This window comes from Panthera pardus, unplaced genomic scaffold, assembly GCF_024362965.1.
Source record: "Panthera pardus isolate Hobbes unplaced genomic scaffold, ASM2436296v1 HiC_scaffold_2, whole genome shotgun sequence".
Taxonomy (NCBI): domain Eukaryota; kingdom Metazoa; phylum Chordata; class Mammalia; order Carnivora; family Felidae; genus Panthera; species Panthera pardus.
Genome location: NW_026526765.1, coordinates 7,528,705 through 7,543,764, shown reverse-complemented (window position 1 = coordinate 7,543,764; position 15,060 = coordinate 7,528,705). Strand labels below are relative to the sequence as shown.

At 44.3% G+C, this 15,060-nt stretch overlaps 1 long non-coding RNA gene across 1 annotated transcript; it reads right to left on the bottom strand.

Annotated features, from left to right (window-relative positions):
- Positions 1-371: 371 nt before the first annotated feature.
- On the bottom strand, positions 372-14,648 carry LOC128778235 (uncharacterized). Its single transcript, XR_008423654.1, has 3 exons — positions 14,286-14,648; positions 6,605-6,757; positions 372-493 (listed from the first exon to the last, which is right to left on the bottom strand). It is a non-coding gene; the product is annotated as an uncharacterized LOC128778235 (long non-coding RNA).
- Positions 14,649-15,060: the final 412 nt, after the last annotated feature.

The window sequence follows — 15,060 nt, the reverse complement described above, 5'->3', positions numbered from 1 at the left end:
CTGGGTGTGTCCCACGTGTGTCCTTCCCCCGATCCCTCCTCACCACAGCAGGTGTCCTGGGACTGGCCGTCCATGGTCAGCATCAACCCTTCTCACTGCTTGTACCATGGCAAGAAGGTTCACTTTGTTTTTCCATCTGCCATCTTCCTGTTTGTTTTTTATACGTTTGATGCCTTTTTTTTTTGTTCATCTGTTCCCCTAGTACCGCCTTCTTTGATGTTAAATATGCATACTTAAGGGTACCATTAGGATTCTCTTTCCATTTATTCACCTATATATGCTTTAGTTATTTTCATTGTGGTTGTTCTGGAAACACAATTTACCTCTTAACACATAAGAAGCTAGTTCCGACTAATACCAATTTCCTTTCCATAGTACGCAAAGATCTTGTTCTCCTACAGTGCCTTTCCCTCCCCGTCCTCTGCGGTGTTATTATCACAAATCACATCTGTGTACAGACAGACCTCAGAGATATCGTGGGTTTGGTTCCAGACTGCCACAAAAAAAAAAAAGCAAAGCAAAAATTGCAATAAAATGAGTCACATGAATTTTTTGGTTTCCCAGTGTATATAAAAGTCATGATTACCCTATACTATAGTCTATTAAGTGTGCAATGGCATTATGTCTTTAAAGATGTACAGACCTTAATTTAAAAAATACTTGATTGGGGCGCCTGGGTGGTGCCCCAGTCGGTTAAGCGTCCGACTTCAGCTCAGGTCATGATCTCGCAGTCTGTGAGTTCGAGCCCCACGTCGGGCTCTGGGCTGACAGCTCGGAGCCTGGAGCCTACTTCAGATTCTGTGTCTCCTTCTCTCTGCCCCTTCCCGCTCATGCCTCTCTCTCTCTCTCTCTCTCTCTCTCTCTCTCTCAAAAATAGACATTAAAATTTTGAAAAAATACTTTATTGCTAAAAAATGCTAACCATTACCTGAGCTTTCGGTGAGTTGTAATCATTGATCACAGGTCACCTAACAAAAATAAGAAGAAGAAGAAAATTTGAAATACTGTGAGGACTACCAAATGTGACACAGACCTGAAATGAGCAAATGGTACTGGAAAAAACGTATGATGAAATTTCTCAACTCGGGGTTGCCACAAACTTTCAATTGTAAAAAACGCATGGGGTGCCTGGGTGGCTCAGTCCGTGAAATGTCTGACTTTGGCTCAAGTCATGATCTCACGGCGCATGGGTTCGAGCCCCACATCAGGCTCTGCGCTGACAGGTCAGAGCCTGGAGCCTGCTTCGGGTTCTGTGTCTCCCTCTCTCACTTGCACTTGTCTCTGTCTCTCTCTCTCCCTCAAAAATAAATAAACATTAAAAAAAAAAAAACACCATCATATCCAAGTGCAATAAAACAGGTATGACTATATACTATGTGTCCATCAACACACATTTATAATTATTTCTTTATGCTAGTGTCACTTAAATTAGATAGGAGAAAAAGGCATAAAGTAAACATACCTTTACACTGTCGTTTATTTACCTATGTTGTTACTTTTATCGGTGCTTTTTATTTCTTTGTGTAGATTCACAGTGCTGCCTAGTGGCCCTTAATTTCAGCCTCAAAGACTCTATTTAGTATTTCTTGTGGGAGGTCTGTTAGGGACGAATTGTCTCTGATTTTTAAATATGAGAATAGGAGTGCCTCGCTGGTTCAGTTGGTTGAGTGTCTGACTTCAGCTCAGGTCATGATCTCACCGTTGGTGAGTCTGAGCCCCTGATCGGGCTCACTGCTGTCACCCTGTCAGCACAGAGCCCACCTCGGATCTTCTGTCCCCTTGTTTCTCTGCTCCTCCCCCGCTTGTGCTCTCTCTCTCTCTCTCTCCCCCCCCCAAAATGAATAAATGAAAACATTAAACATAAAATAAAATAAAATATGAGAATATATTATTTCCTCCTGTGTTTCTGAAAGATAGTTTTCCCAGATGTAGAATTCTTTTGTTAAAAAATGTCTCTTTAATTTATTTTTGAGAGAGAGAGAGTGTGTGCAAGCAGGGGAGGGGCAGAGAGAGAAGGAGACAGGATACAGAGAATCCCAAGCAGGCTCTACACCGTCAGCCCTGAGCTGATGACTCGGGGCTTGAACTCGCGAACCCTGAAATCACAACCTGGGCTGAAATCAAGAGTTGGACGCTCAACCAACTGACCCCCACCAGATATAGAATTCATTGTTGACAGTATATGTCTCTCAGGGCTTTAAATATGTCATACCACCAATATCTGCCATTCATGGTTTCTGGCCAGAAATCGGCTGTCAATATAAATTAGGATCGCTTGTACAAAATCAGCCACTTCTCTCTGGCTGCTTTCAAAATTCTCTCTTGGTCTGTACTTTTGACAGTTTGAAGATGATGTGTATGCGTAGGTCTCTTGAGTGTATCCTATTTGGAATTCATGGAGCTGCTTGGATGTGGAGACCAATGGTTTTCATCAAAATTTGGGAGTTTTCAGCCATTATTACTTCAGTCAAACATCCCTTCTGTCTCTTCCTCCCTTTCCACTCCTTTTGAGATTTCCTTTATTCGTGTGTGGAGAATCGTGACCGGCTTCCACAGGTTTCTGAGACTCTGTTCATTTTTCTTCATTTCCCCTCCTCTATGTTTCTCAGACTGGATAATCTCAATTGGTTAGCTTCAAGTTCATTTCTTCTTTCTTCTGTCTGCTCAGATCTGCTGTTGAGCCATCTAGTGAATTTCTCATTCTAATTATTTGACTGTTGAACTGCAAAATCTCTATTTGATTTTTAAAATTATTTCTACTTCTTTATTGATATTCTCTATGTGGTGAGGCATCCTACTTTCTTTCAGTTCTTTACACGTGGCCTTCTTTGGCTCTTTGGATGTATTCAAACAGTATGTGTAAAGTCTTTGACAATGAAGTCCAACGTCTGATCCTCCTCAGATGCAGTAGCTATTGATTACTTCCTCCTCCCCCTGCCCTGTGTATGGACCGAGCTTTTTTGTTTCTTTGCAGGTCCCGCAATCTTTTTTGTTGAAAATCGGGCATTGAAAATCATATAATGTAGCAACTCTGAAAATAGGGTCTTTTTCTGCCTTCATCCTGGCTTGTTGTTATTGTTACTGTTGTTTGTTGTAGTTACTGTTTGTTTGTTTAGTGACTTTTCTGTACTCATTCTACCACCCCCAGCCCCCCAAATTGTGTTCTTTTTCTGAAGTCTCTACTCAGCTTAGTGGTCAGCTAATGATTGGACAGAGATTTCCTCAAATTCCTGGAGCCAGGAAGTCCCCCAGCATTTGATGAGGGCTCTGTATGTGTTTGGGGGCAATCCTTCAACACTCAGGCAGTTGACAATATTACCTTTACCTTCCCTTTCTGCCTGTGCAAAGCTTCAAGGTGAGCCGAAGGCGAGAACTTAGGACCCACTCCAGTTTTTATCCAAGCTTGCCACAACCCAGGGCACGTACACAGCTCTAACAGACGCATGGCCGTCTAAACTCCCAGGAACACCTCAGAGCTTTTCTAAGACCCTGTGAACTCTTTTTCCCACCTTTCCCTCTCAGGTTTGCTTAGTCTATAGTGTGTCCTCACTGCATCCACCACCTCAGACAATTAAAAGTTAAACATGTCCCTATCATGGTCTTCAACAAATACCCCTTGGGGAGAAGGCTTTTTGCACAGGGCAAGCTCTAAGGTCAAATACTTGCAAGATAAGTATTGCAATACTTATACTAAAGTATACTAAATACTAAATACTAAATACTAAGTATTTAGGATACTAAGTATCCTAAAATAAGTTGGAATAAAATGGGTGCTTAGTGAGGCATCCAAGCTAATATATATATTGGCGCCCTTATTGTTCACATAGAGAAGTTTTATCGTGAAGGATTTCATTCCCACAAAGTTGCAGCCAGCAGCATGAGCATCACCTGTGAGTTTCTTAGAGATGCACCCTCTCGGGCCCTAACCGAACCTATTTTAAACCGGAAACTGGGGGGCCCAAGCAACTGTTTTGTTACGTACTTCGGGTAACTTATATGTTCATTAAAGTTTAGCAACCACCAGAAAAAAGAAAAAGATATATTTTACACCAGTTAAACATTCTGATCGCCTGAGAAGGCCTTTATTCTCTACCTCTACTGAGTTGAGTGAAATTGGATGAATTACTTACTCTCACATACAGGCTTTATATCCAAATCTGTAAAGTGATGGGATTAATATGGAAGAGACCGTGGGGTTGGTTTTGTTTTGTTTTTGTGTGGCATCTGAATTATCAGCCTTGCTTAGAAGCACCTTCCCCACTCAATGGTTAAAAAACAAAGGCAGGGGTCCCTGAGTGGGTCAGTCCGTTGAGCTTCTGATTCTTGATTTTGGCTCAGATCATGATCCCGTGGTCGTGAGATCAAACCCCACATTGGGCTCTGCAACGAGTGTGGACACTGCTTGGGATTCTCTCCCTTCCTCTTTCTCTGCACCCTCACCTCAAAATAAATAAAAAACTTAAAAAAAAAAACACACAAAAGCATAATTCCTGTATCTTACTATGTCATTAAATGGATTTTATCTTTCATCTAGATCTTTAATCCATCCTGAAATCATTGAAAACTTTTGCATAAATGCACATATATACCTTTTTCTTGTTTACATTGTCAGCCTTTTGTCCAAGTATCATCTATCATATATCAAAACTCAAGTATTTTTCATTTGGTTTCTGGATCCTAGGTTCTGTTTTGCCCAATTTGTCTATTCCCATGCCATATTGTTTTGATTAGAGTAGCTTTAACACACATTTAAGTATCTAGAAGATAAACTCCTTTTAATAGTCTTTTCCAAAACATTCTCAGAAATTATCAAGCTTATCCTTCCATATAAAATGTACAGTTAATTTGTCCAATTCCAAAACAATGTTCACACGCAACCATTGGAATTCTGACTAGCGTTGCACAAAATATATGCACTTGTTTGAGAAGCATTTACAATGTTCAGTCTTCCCATTCAGGGATGTGGCACGTCTTCATTTACGAAAGCCTTCCTTTATGTCTTCTGTAAAATATTAATATTGAAAGATGTATTCTAGCCCTATGACTTCCTTGATAAATTTATTTTTAGTCATTCTATAGTTTTAGTAGCTGTCATGAATGGAATCTTTTACCATTTCAATTTCTAAATGTTGTACTAGTGGTGAGGAAAGCTGTTGAGGCTTTCAAATATTTATCTTACCCAGTGACATCTTCATGTGCTTGCGTTTTTTTAAAAAATGAGTTTGAAGAGATTTTCTTTTTAGTTAAGCCTCCTGAGTTTTCTAGGTATAAAATCATATTCTCGACCAAAAGTGGAAGTGCCTTCACCTCTTTTCCAAAATTTACACCATTCACTTGCTTGTCTTCTTGCATTAGCTGAACCCTCCCAAACCAGACTGAATTTTAGCAGAAGGTACCCCGGGGCTTGTCTTGTTTCCAGCTGCCATAGGTATGCCTTTCGGATTTTACAATTTCATACCATGTTTTATGGTGATCTCTGGTTATCATTTAAAAGTCATTTTAGGGGCGCCTGGGTGGCGCAGTCGGTTAAGCGTCCGACTTCAGCCAGGTCACGATCTCGCGGTCCGTGAGTTCGAGCCCCGCGTCAGACTCTGGGCTGATGGCTCGGAACCTGGAGCCTGTTTCCGATTCTGTGTCTCCCTCTCTCTCTGCCCCTCCCCCGTTCATGCTCTGTCTCTCTCTGTCCCAAAAATAAATTAAAAACGTTGAAAAAAAAATTAAAAAAATAAATAAATAAAAATAAAAGTCATTTTAGGGAGTTTTTATTTTTATCGGAAGTATTTAATCTGAAATCGTGTTTTACTTAAAGTCTTTAATCACACCATTTTCTTCTCAATTAGATCAAAAAAATTTTTTTTCAGGATCAGATGATTCTTTACTCAAATTATTTATTAATATAATTAAAAATACACTGTTAAATTCCCTAACATTGAATCATTTCAGCCAATGTAGAATAAAATTTTTGTACAGTGGGTGTAGTAAAAGGTAATTTTATTTACAAGAGAAATGCACACAAATTGCATACTGTATAACATACATGTTATATACATATATGCAATATAGAATATAGGTGATTTTTACTGAATAATAACAAAGTATGGGGCGCGTGGGTGGCTCAGTCGGTTAAGCATCCGGCTTCGGCTCAGGTCATGATCTTATAGTTCATGGGTTTGAGCCCCGCATAGGGGTCTGTGCTGACAGCTCAGAGCCTGGAGCCTGAGAATTCGGATTCTGTGTCTCCCTCTCTCTCTGACCCTCCCCCGCTCACGCTCTGTGTCTCTCTGTCTCTCAAAAATGAATCAACATGAAAACAATTTTTTAAATAAAAAAGGAGAAAATAGACAAAGGCTCTGAATATGCAAAACACAGATGAAAAATACAAATGACCAGTAAACATGAGAAAACATATTCAGTCTCACCGATAATCTTTAAAATATAAATTAAAATGAGGTGCGGTTTGCCTTTCAAAATGGCAACGTCTAAAAAGACTATTCACATCAAGTGCTAGAGACAATGGGAAAACTTGGCATCTTCATGCATATGTAGTGGGAGAATGAGTTAGTCTAACCTTTTAAAATAAAACTCCGTAGGGGTGCTTGGGTACCTCAGTTGGTTGAGTATCCAACTCTTGAGTTCAGCTCCGGTCATGATCCCAGGGTCATATGATCGAGCCCTGCGTCCGGCTCTGCACTATAAGAGTCTGTCTCCCTCTGCCCCTCCGTCCTGCTCATGTGCCCCCTCTCTCACTCAAGTAGAACTGTAAAAAATAAATAAAATAGAATATCATTTTGTTTCACATATTAACATGGTTGATATGTAGATGTGATAATCCAGCAATTTCACTGCTAGGAATCTATACAAAAATCACAGCGTGAACTGGTCAAGATAAATGTGTCAGGGTTTTCACTGCTACCTTGCCTACAAGAATCAAAAGAGGAAAATCTCTTAAATGTAAATCAGTAGGGGGTCTGGTCAGCAAATTATGGTGAAACATACAATTCCACGGATTCTTGCAGAGTGGTTAACGGGAAAGAGTGGGTCTAAGCTACCCGGTGTGTATATACCAGAGTCCCATTCTTAAACATAAAAATGTATCATTGCTTGTGTGCATATAGACTCTGGGGACATGTTTTAATAAGGATAGTAAGCCAGGATCAGACCAGGTTATTAGTTGCCAGGAACAGTAGTTAATTACGGTGGATCTAGCAGAAAAGAGTAGACCGAGGAACACGCAGTATCCTTGAGACATCTGCAGAAATCAGCTCGCTGCCTCCAGGGTCTCTGCCCTAAACCACGCACAGGAACAGGTCTGCAGCAGGACCTTTGCCGTCACTGAGTCGGGCACGTTACAGTTTGCACCGCCACAAGGCTCAACCGCCCCTGCTGCTGCCCCGGGTCCCACGTCACTTCTGTTCCAGGAACCAGCCAGGCAAACACCCTTGTCCCAGGAGCCAGATGCTACTACTGAAGTGGATGCCATCGGACCCTCCTTCCTTAGGCTGCTCCCCTGCAAAGCAGAGCCTGTGTGTGAGGAAGCATTTGAGATTCCGCTGCCGAGACCTGGGACCCCAGGTCCTCTCTGTTCTGCCTTGGGGAAGCGGGACTCATGGAAAACTCTACCTCCTTCTGCCCCCTACCAGTCCTCCAGCCCCCCACCTGCTTTACAGCAGGGTCACCTGCTCTCCTCCCAGAATGTTAGCTCCACAAGGAAAGGTACTACTGGTCTGAATGTATGTGTCCACCCCGAATTCATATGCTGACATCCTAACGCCCCAACATGATAGTATGTGGAGGTGGGGCTTTGGGATGCAGCGAAGGGCGATCGTGAAGGCAGAGCCCTCATGTATGGGATTAGTGCCCTTATAGAAGAGGCTCCACAGAGATCCCTCGCTCCTTCCATCATGTGGGGACACAGCGAGAAGTTGCGAGCTGTGAACCGGGAAAAGGACTCAAACTAGAACTTGACTATACTCGCGCCTGGCACCTTGATCTTGGACTTCCCAGCCTCCAGAACTGTGAAATACACATTTCTATTATTGATAAGCCACCCAGTCTGCCATAGTTTGTCACAGCAGCCTGGACAAGGGAGAGACGCTGTCTAATTCACTGGCAACATCAACCCAGAGATTGTACCTCAGAGACCTTCAGTAGGTAGGGATTGCAGGGATGATGCATGGCATTAGTTTGTAAGACCACCGGCCGGAGTGCGGTATTGAATAGCCTTGCTTCCTCTGTAGTTCTCTGCAAGCTCCTTTCCCATGGAATCTAGCTCCTGTTGAACTACTGTCACTCAAACATGAAAGGAAGCTGATTTCGTTATTGGTCCTGTGACTACACCGGCCCTTTTCTCCATACCTGCCTCTTCATTCAGTTCCCTGTCTCCAATGTCCTCACGCTACTAATGAACCAGCTTAGGACAACCAGCCGAGCAGATCTGTCATAGGTGTCTCTGGGCGTCTTTGAACAGCATCATCAGTGATTCAAAACTCTTCATCTGCCTACTCAGGGGCACATTATCCACCTACACTCTTCCAATCGCTCCTAATAGTTCTTAAGCGGGCTCTGCTCTTTGCTCTACATTTTCCAGAGAAGCTACTTGCAGATGTCTAGTCCTCAGATCAGCAACAAAGAAATGTCCAGAATGCATTCCTCCTCCTCCTCCTCCTCCTCCTCCTTCTTCTTTCTTAACCAGTTGAAGCCTATACACGAAGTCCAGGCAGTTTATACACCTTCAATATCCAAAAGCACAGCTGTTGCTAGAAGGAAGTGCAATGTCAATGTCATACAGTGTTCCTACAGAGAAGTCGCTCATGGGCTTGCAGACCTCTTTCTTTTTGTTTTTGTTTTTTTTTTGTTTGTTTGTTTTAATATGAAATTTATCGTCAAGTTGGTTTCCATACAACACCCAGTGTTCATCCCAACAGGTGCCCTCCTCAATACCCACCCCCCACCCTCCCCTCCCTCCCACCCCCCATCAACCCTCAGTTTGTTCTGTTTTTAAGAGTCTCTTGTGTTTTGGCTCCCTCCCTCTCTAACCTTTCTTTCTTTCTTTCCTTCTTTCTTTCTTTCTTTCTTTTTTTTTCCTTCTCCTCCCCCATGGTCTTCTGTTAAGTTTCTCAGGATCCACATAAGAGTGAAAACATATGGTTTCTGTCTTTCTCTGTATGACTTATTTCACTTAGCATCACACTCTCCATCCATGTTGCTACAAAGGGCCATATTTCATTCTTTCTCATTGCCGCGTAGTATTCCATTGTGTACATAAACCACAATTTCTTTATCCATTCATCAGTTGATGGACATTTAGGTTCTTTCCATAATTTGGCTATTGTTGAGAGGGCTGTTATAAACATTGGGGTACAAGTGCCCCTATGCATCAGCACTCCTGTATCCCTTGGGTAAATTCCTAGCAGTGCTATTGCTGGGTCATAGGGTAGATCTATTTTTAATTTTTTGAGGAACCTCCACACTGTTTTCCAGAGCGGCTGCACCAGTTTGCATTCCCACCAACAGTGCAAGAGGGTTCCCGTTTCTCCACATCCTCTCCAGCATCTATAGTCTCCTGATTTGTTCATCTTGGCCACTCTGGCGTGAGGTGATATCTGAGTGTGGTTTTGATTTGTATTTCCTTGATGAGGAGCAACTGCAAGGCTGGTTCAACATTCGCAAATCAATCAATGTGATACATTGACCACACCAAGACTGTTGGCTAAGAAAACACTCCAAACTTTTCCAGCTTTGATCGAAACAAACAAACAAACAAACAAACCAAAAACCCAAATGTTAGTATTTCCTTGTCTGGCTGCTTAAAACTGTACCCTGAATCACTGTTGGATTATACCACTGTGTCAATATTAGTTCAAAAGTTGGCCTTGCATCTTGTTTCAGCCACCTCTTCGCCGATTAAATCAAATGTCTGATTGTACCTTCACCTTTTGATGCCAATTGCTACAAGCCACTACGGTTCTGTCACGCAAGGAAAATAAAGGTGAACATTGTTTCCATTACCCATTCCATGCTTGAAGCCGGGTGGAACATCACAGGAGAAATGAAAAAAATTAAAGTTTGTCACAAAGAATCTGCGGTCGGGGAAATCATGAGTAGGGCTGGATGACGTGGTTTGTACTAGAGCAATTGAAGAGAAATATTTCCACGAGATAGACCTTTAAAGAAGAGGACGGTGCTCTCTGTTAGCCCTGCCAGGGACAGGAGCACCAGGGTGGAAAATAGAGCACCGCGGACAAACATGGATCTGGGACAGAGTAATAGCAGGACAGGGACTGCAACCAGGATGTGAGAGGATTAAGGCACAAAGGAAATATGATCGTTTGTAACTAGACAGCTTCTGCTCTTACAAGCGTCTAGGTAGAGGGGGAAGGAAACACAACCTATTTTCTCCATCTTGTCAGAATTGCACGACTTTTCCAGGACACGCACTGGGTGGAGGAAAGATGAAACCTATGTAACCCCAGAGGGAAATCCATTGTCCATCATGACAAAGCCAAGCAGACATAGGTGTTGCTCAGTCTTATTGTTGGGTGCTGTGGTTGTTTTTAATGTTTATTTATTTTGAGAGTGAGACAGGGAGAGTCCATGGAAGCGGGGAAGGGACAGAGAGAGAGAGAGAGAGAGAGAGAGAGAGAGAGTGAATCCCAAGCAGGTTCTACCTTCTCAGTGTGGATCCCAATGGGGGGCTCGATCCCACGAACCATGAGATCATGACCTGAGCCAAAATCCAGAGTTGGATGCCTAACTGACTAGCCACTGAGGGGCCCCCGTTGGGTGCTATTTTTAAGGCAGAGATACTCTGCCTACAAAGAGGCTTCAGGCTCCAACTTTCAAAGTTCCTGGTAGTGTACCTGTTCTGTTTCACAGCTCAGGGCAGTGGCATCCTCTTCCTCTTTGTGACCGTGCGGCACCTGCACCCCGCTTCTAGGACTGGAACTTGTCTTCTGTGGCCGGTGCTGCTCTGGTGGTCAGATGCCTTTCCTGGGCCAGCGCCCCGGGGCCGTGTGAGCTTTGGTTGCTAATGATCCACCGATGCCCCCTCACTTCCCACAGCTTCTGCCGCCTGGAGCCCGCATTGGCTCCTACAGCAGCCACAGCAAAGCGCCACAGACCCATGACTCAAACGACAGAAACTTATTTCCCTCCAGTCCTAGAGGCTGGGAATCCAAGACCAAGGTGTCGGCAGGATCGGTTTCCCGAGGCCTTCTTGGCTTGCGGATGGCCGCCTCCCTCCTGTGCCTCTGCCCCGTCTTCCCTCTGTACCTGTCTGTGTCCTAATCTCCCCTTCTTTCGGGAACAACAGTCATGTTGAATGAGGGCCCACCCATACGGCTTCATTTGACTTTAATCATCTCTTCAAAGGCCCCAACCCCAAATGCGGTCACATTCTGAGATCCTGGGAGTTAGGATTTTAACACATGAGAAGAGGGAACACAATTTAGATCATAACAGGCCAGACACTTTTTTTTTTTTTTTTTTAAAGGAAACGTTCTAAAGCTATTTGGAGTCTGGTCATTAACATCCTCTGAGTATTTGACCTCCCCACCCCCCCAACCCACCAGAGCAACTTCCTGGTCTCTAAACCTGCAACCACAAGAATTTCACTTCTAAAACTATACCTGCTTCCCTAGAAAGAGGCATTCTTCTCCAGGGCCACCAAAGATGTGATCAGGGAGGAGCAGGACACGGAAAAGGAAGCCCCCCCAGGAGCACAAAGGGAGTCATGGAGAAAGAGGACAGACAGGCCCTTCAAAGTTGTACAACAAGGCTGTCCGAGACCTCACCCTCCTGCAGGACAGAGCTGCTGTCGCTCGGCAGGTGGTTCAGGCCACCAACCAGTGATCGCCTGTGCCATCCCAACTCACCCCATTCCTGAACATGAGTTCAGGAAAAAGAAGAGACGGGATGGGACCAGCACGGCCCCATTTCCTGTAGCTTCCGTGGCTTTTCCGCAATTCCTTACTGAGTGGAAGGTCGGTCAAATGCTTGGGGTTCTGCGTGGTGGGCGTTGGGCTGAATATGAGGCCCAGAGATGCCCACTCCCAATCTCTGTTCTTTGTGCTCCTCTGCCTGGTGAAAGGGACTTTGCAGATGTGACTAAGTTTAAAAAATTTGAAATGGGGAGGTTATCCTGGAATATCTGAGTGGCTTCGACGTAATCACAGGATCCTTCCGAGGGAACCCGGGGGTGGTGGTGGCGGTCAGAGGCAAAGATGCTGTGACGATAGAAGCAGAACCCAGAGAGGAGAGAAGACGCGGTCCCGCTGACTGCGAAGGCCGAAGAAGAAGCCCCAAGCTGAGAAATGTGGGTGGCCTTTAGAAGGCAAAGAACAGATTCTGCCTCCGAAGAAACGCGGCCCTCCCAGCACGTCGACTGGGGCCTGGCAAGATGGGTTTGGCGCCTCTGACCTCCAAACTGCGAGATCATCGATTTCTACTGTTGGAAATCACCAAGTCTGGGGTCATTTGCGATGCCCTCCGTGGGAAACGAATGCAGCATGTAGCAGATATGAATGTGTGTCCGGAGCATTAGCCCAAGAAACATCACATTATTTAATTTCTGAAGCGTGTATCGTATTAGAAATATAAAATCCCATCTCATATTTAAATTAGAACTAACTGGCAAGAAGGGGGATGACGAAGAACTGTGTACTGTTGTCATCGCTGATCCCTCCCTTGTTCTGGACTAAGTGATCCTGAGAATTTACCCTGGATCCCCCAGCTTCCGTCTGGGATGGGAATGGCTGTGCTCTCCCTGTCTCAACCCGTCGTCCACCCTAACAATTCCGGGGTCAGCACATTCTTTTTTTTTTTTTCAGTAAAGATCCAGATAGTAAATATTCTAGACCTCGCCATCTCTGTCTGTTCTCCACTCTTGCAGCATGAAATCTGTCGTAGGTAATGTGCAAACAAGAGGACGGGCTACGTGCCAACAAAACTCAGTTTACAAAAACAGGCTGGGGCCGCATATGGCCTGCCAGCCCCCATAGGCCACCCAGAGGCGGGCAAACTGCCCCTCGCCACGTCCGCTCCCTGCGACGAATTTGGTGACTGGGACCTTTTATGCAGCCTCAAAGGGCACAGGTCTTAGGGGTAAGTCCTCAAGCCACCACGGACTCCCTCTGTAGGTGACCCCCAGATGGGGTGCTGCCTGGGGTCCAGGTCTCCCAGCAGAACTCGCTCCTACCTCCCCTGCCCAGCCCCAGAGACGCCCGTGCTCTGTGGGTAGGTCCCCTCTCCTCATGCTCCCCCTTCCTTACCCCTCTACTTCTGCACGAGTCCAGCTCTTTCCCTCCAGGAGTCCCTTCGCCATTTGGTAAAAGGAAATAAGCTTCTTTTCCTCTCATAACTGGAGAAGAAGAATTAATGTCCTCCATCAGGTTATCCTGGCCTTCCACGTTACTCAGCCTGTTGGAAATATGGTTAGACTTGGGTCGATCGCTCAGTAAGCTGTAGGTAGTTTTCATTCTATACGAAGGTTCAGTCATCATCAGCCAATCCTTTTGTTGCCTTAATAAGTCACAAGCTACAGCACCCCACAGATGACAATGCAGGTAAACATCTAACTCCTGAGCCATATAATTGAAAACTGCAGCCTTGATTCTCGTGGCTGGAGCCGGGAGGCCGCGTGACCAGCTTTCCTTACATGACGGCCCATTAGCCGGGTCCATGGCTGTCGGGGTGCCCCACTCATGCCGTCCTTGACCTTTCCCTGCTCTTCCACTCTCCTCTGCAGGTTGTCGTCTGGTTCTAGGAATCCCCACGGTCGCTGGTCCGGCCAGGATTGCTGTGGTGGATGTGAACAAAGCCAGGCTGAATAGGCTGATACAGAGGAGACAAAGGGACTGTCCTGGGTTGGAGCCACCTGCCTTTCCCTAGCATCAAAACAAAACAAAAATAAGCTCTTTAGAGCCTAGTAAATATACATCCACTCTTTGGCTTGCTCGTCCACGCTAAGCTGACGGCTAATTTTTAGCATTTGGACAAATGTTTCCAGTCGCTGCGTATGGGGTTTCATTATACTAAAGAAAACGTTTAATGGGTTCGTCTTGAACAAAATGGCGCACTTAAGGGCAATTTTAAGAAGATTTTTATTCAACAAAGCTTTTTATTTGAAAGTAATAAACGTACAGCTTCAAAAGAAAATTGTTAGTAAAGGTTGTACAAGTGGCAAAGTACTCTATTTTCTTTCCCCTTTGTTCTCTTGGTATTCAACCTTCACTCACCCACCTACGCTTATTGAAGAAGAGTCTTTGCCTAATGACACAGTAGCTTACCTTCCCTGGCAAGACTGAGGAATCAACAGGAGGGAAACAAAGGCATCTGGAAATCACAGGCAGGCTTATCATCAAATCATATTTCTTGAGCATCCAGAAGGGGGAAAGCACTGTGCCAAGGAACGTATGAGCTGAGTGAATGGAAAAACAGCAGAGACCCACGGGGGAGGCAGATTAATCTGTTGACCAAGAAAACAAGCTAACAACTTCCGCTTCTCCAAATTTTAAAAAGAAACAGCACGGAGGTCTATGGTGGTAGCACAAAATGATTTTCCTCATATTCTAAGAATCTGCTTCAATTAACTTATCTGGAGAAGTTGAAGACTCGAGGGTTTGAAAGTAGGAATGACGGACTGTTATTCTTTTCCATCGTTATACAATTTTCCTTTCAATGAACTCACAACAGGACAGTGATGACAGAGCCATGCTGGCATTGTTGACTTTTGTCAACTGACTTTTGTCAGTTACTCAAATTAAGGAGAAAGGTAAGTATTGACTGTCCCATCGAAAACACCAGAAATAAAGGTCACACTCATTTTTGTTAATTTGAGAAATAAATTTGGGATTTCTCCTCACCTAGTAATTCAGGAATTGCACTCTGCTGAACACACTGATACCCTCTACTTAATGAGTGTTGCCCCAACAATAACTGGACAGAAAACTGGAGTTGGAAAGGCAGGCAGTGGATAACAGGATTCATTCCTCGCAAGGCACTTACCTAATCCCCTACATAAAGTCAGACACCACCCGCAGATCCTTTGTTTTTCTTCATAAA